This window comes from Fulmarus glacialis, unplaced genomic scaffold (assembly GCF_000690835.1).
Source record: "Fulmarus glacialis isolate BGI_N327 unplaced genomic scaffold, ASM69083v1 scaffold21450, whole genome shotgun sequence".
Taxonomy (NCBI): domain Eukaryota; kingdom Metazoa; phylum Chordata; class Aves; order Procellariiformes; family Procellariidae; genus Fulmarus; species Fulmarus glacialis.
Window position 1 is genome coordinate 13,230 of NW_009188684.1, and position 4,314 is coordinate 17,543.

Here is a 4,314-nt window from a genome sequence, read left to right on the forward strand (position 1 = left end):
AAAAAGATCTAGCTGTCGCTAAAGATAACTTTTAATGAGTTATGCTCCTATTTATGGGCAATTTCCCTCTTCCCTTCTCTCCCTCACCTCTTTTTTGAAGGACCAAACGACTGATTTTTCAGGCAGAGGCAGTGTGAAAGGAGGGGATCCAGGAACGTTATTTTCTCAAGAGCTTCTAACCGCTGCTGGCTTTTGCTGCCAAACTTGTATTTCTTACCTCTGCCTATAACATGTGTAAAACTTTCAGTGAAAAAACTCTGCTTTTCCACTGTTGTTCTTGATATATTTTGGATTAGGAAAATCTGGGACACAGCACTGTGCAGAAGACACGCAGCAAACCCAGACTGTACCGCAAAATGGATTACTTCAAGGTACAGCTAGTGGGGGTTAGAAAGACTTTGCACATAGAATTGAAACTACCTTATGCCACACACTGGTAATCTTGCTAACTCTAATTTTATCAGAAAGTCTGTCTGATCTGATTTCCATATGCTGTTTCTTTCTGTTTAGTGAGTGCAGTCACTTTGGCCAGTTGTGTTTGTTGTGTGTGTTTACTTTCTTAAATTCATGGAAATGAGTGTGATCTTTCTTTTTTTTGAGTAATAAAAACAGAGAGAGCTTTTATATCACCATCACTGAAATTGAATTTATGGAAATATTTTGCCTATATGAGGTTTTATTTTATTCTTTAATTAATTTCATTTCCTGAATTTAGATTCAATTATGTTCTTCCTTTTAAATGTATTCTGTTGTCCATGCTAGACTAGCTCTTCTTGTGACGGATGCAAATATTAATGAAATCTCAGATCTGGTGTGTAGACATGAATGAACACTTACAACACAATCTGAATTTGTATTTGCTTTCTAGCTCTGGAGAAAACAAATTGTCATCAGTGATGTACCTATGCAGGTGATTACTTGACCGCTCCGGTGAGAATCTCAGGGGAAAAAAGGATTAGGTTGACGTGAGTTTGAGCTGAGGGAAGCATCGCTCCCATTCCAGATCTGTAGTTGGCCTCTTTTAATATAAGATTTATTATATAGAAATTTTTTCTGAGCAAGGTTGAATGTAGATTTGTATTGAAAGAGAGATTGCTTTTTCCTAGAAAAAGTAAATGGGTGGAAATTTTTAAAATTTTAAAATTCTATTTAAATATTTCCACCCATTTAATCTGTTACATCTTAGAGCAATAGGATGCTACTTTTTTCCCTCTGCTCTCTCCAGTCCAGGTCTGGGTGGTGTGCAATAAATCCTTGCATCACAATTACATGGACTGAAACGTATGAAAAAAGATTACATCCTTAAACATAAGACTTGTGCTGGCATTCCGGTACAAAGATTCCTAATGTTATTTATTTAACATTATTTCTAGTTGTATGAGTGACAGGAAGAGTTAGCCAAAAAAAAGAGTAAAAGGCTTAGGCACATTGGTGCCATAAGTATATGTTATGGTATGACAGCTGAGCCTTTGTAGTGTGGATTAGATTTTGTGCAATTTTTCCAAAACGGGGAGACTCCAGGGGACTCCAGAACAATGGATACGAACATGTAGAAGCCCAAGCATGGGAAGTTGGGGTATGTTTCTATTTTGTTTTCCTTTTTATGTTTATAGTTGTGTTAAACTGCCCATTTTATGTTTATAGTTGTGTTAAACTGCTGGTATTTATCTCAAGGTGCTTTGGCATTTCTGAACTAAATGTCCTACAAATAAGCAAATGCTGGCGAGGGCAGCAGAGAATCGATCTATACAGAACAGGAGATGCGAAAATGAGCACTAGGGCAGGGAACAGAGGACGATGGAAGCCTTAGCTGTGTCACCAGGTGAAACGTGAGAACAGGCAAAAGATTTGGGGGGGTGGGTGTGTGATGAGGGAGGTACATTACTGTTTTCTCACTAAGGAAAAAAAATTCCTAATAATTTGTCAGGCTCTACCTTTTCAAGCTGAAATTGTTTACTACATAAAAGTGAATGCCTTGCTGCTGACAGAATAAATGTCTCTATTTAGAATGTAAATGAGAAAAATGTATGAATTACAGGACATTTAAAGAATTGTGAGTGGCTGGGTGGATGGAGTTAGTCTTATTTTAAAAATTGACTTTGGCGTAATTTGATAATAAGTAATAAGCTTAGTTTCTGATTCTCTGATGATTTGAAACGTAGCAAATCGTTATGAAACGTGTGTGCTGCATGACACGAGCCATACACAGCTAAGGGGGTGTGTGTGTGGTGGGTTGGTTGGTTTGTTTGTTTGCAACCTGTCTACCTCCCTTCCTACCCTCCCGCTGCAAGAAGGTGCTGCCCACCCTCTCCGGCAGACCGCCGTCAGGGAAGGCTGAAGTCGGCCTCGCTCAGCACTGAATTATGCCAGCGTGAGGATGCTACCCTTTTCCAGAAGGGCGCGGGAGCCCTTCAGGGGTTAGGAGAAGCACGTAACTAGCAGTTGTGTGCCTCCTGTGTTCCCTCCATCTTCTGCCTGGAGGAGGAATCTGTTTGAAAAACCTGCATTGGGCAGTTCTTGGAAACGGACACCTGGATGGAGATCCAGTCTCGTCAAAAGAAAACCTAGAAAACAGTTGCACAGATGTGGTTGACACAGGAGGTCATGATCTCATTTCATATGTCATTGCTTAATCTTAGCTGAGATAATTACATACATATGGCTGTCTAAACATGAAGTCAACAGGAAGGTATCCAGCTACATGTGGTACTACAAGTAAATCAGATTTAACTGCAACAGCCAGCAGCTGAGGATATTAAGTGAATATCGGAAGTTCCCTGACAAAATTTATCTTAAAAAAATACAACAAATTTACATTTATTCATTCTTTGTCTGTCTCTATGGGCTGGTACCAACATGGATAAAACTCATGCTACTATCTCATAATGTTCAAGTAATATTCGATATAGAATTTAAAGTTACTTATTTGTGTATGTGTTTCAAACCATGACAGAATGAAAACTTTCTGCCCAGGAAGAAGTCTGCCTAAATCGTCTGTGGTGCTGGGTTGATGCCGGCAAGTCACGGGTAAGATACAGGTGTGGCTCGCTTGTTTTACCGCAAGCAGCCTGGTGAGCATTTACCACCAGTGAAGGCTCTGAGCAGCGGCCAGCCCCAGCAGCGCAGTAGCTGTAGGTGCGGTAAAGCCCTAGAATGGAGGCCGTTCTGTAGCACTCGGAACCAGTACAAAATGTCCCTGTTGCTTTGCCTTTTGTTGTGTTGGCCCTAAGTACTTTTTTTTTTTTTTCCCAGAAGGCCTCATCTTCTGGCCGTACCATTATCACGTTTCTGTGTGTTTCAATAGTGGCTCATACCCACTGCAGCACAGCTATAATTTGGTATTATCACTTCTGGGGACTTACAGAGTTGCTTGGGAAGCCCATGGGGTATTTTTGCACGATGCTGCCTTTGCAGCATGCAGACAATTCTGTTGGCTTGTTCCAAGCTCAGCGGCAGTTTCCTGTACGGCCATGAACACACACCACAAACTGTCTTAATTTCCCAACCTTAAAACAAGAGGATCGGCTCTCCCCCACTCCCCCTTGCTGCGCTTTTAAACCATTTGCGAACAGGGATTTTTTTTTTTCTTCCCGTGTGTAGTAAACTGAAGTTGAACTCTGGAGCGGTGATCTGAACAGGCCCCCAAGATTCACTGCTCGGGCGTTTTTTTAGCCAGGTCACAAGCAGAGACCTGCACGACGAACTTTCGGAAGGTGTCACGTGCCTGCCGGGCACGTGCTTTTCTCTGCGTGAGCGCTCGTGCTCTCTAGGTGCGGACCCTCTGGTCCGCAAGAAGGCCCGAACGCCCGCACCGAGCCCCCCGGGCTTCGCGGGACTTCTCGTCCCCGCCAGGCTCTTCGGAGGCATACTGGCGGGATTAGAGCCAGCAGCGGCGCCAGCTCCGGGCACGGGCCCTCCCTCGTGTTCATACCTGTTCTTGTAAACTGAGATATTTCAGACAAGCGAGTGAAGACATACTTCAGTTTTATTGTTGTTTAGGCATGGATAGAAACATTAATTCTTTTGCACTCTTGGTTCTTGAAACGTGCCTATAGTGAACTCGGAGCAGTGAAAAACCCAGCTCCTAGGACTGACGATTTAAAGTGCATAGGAGATCTAGCAGAATCCCAAAAGGCGAGGAGTTGTTTCTATTCCTTTTCCATAGCTGTGGAAGCTGAAGGACTTTTTTTCTTCTCCTCTCCCCTGCGTTCCCCAGACAGTGGTACGAAAACTTTCAGCCCTTCCCTATGCTTTCCCTTATGATCTTTGGAGGCTGCTTCTCTGTATTTAAGAACTATCTATCTGTAGTGTTAT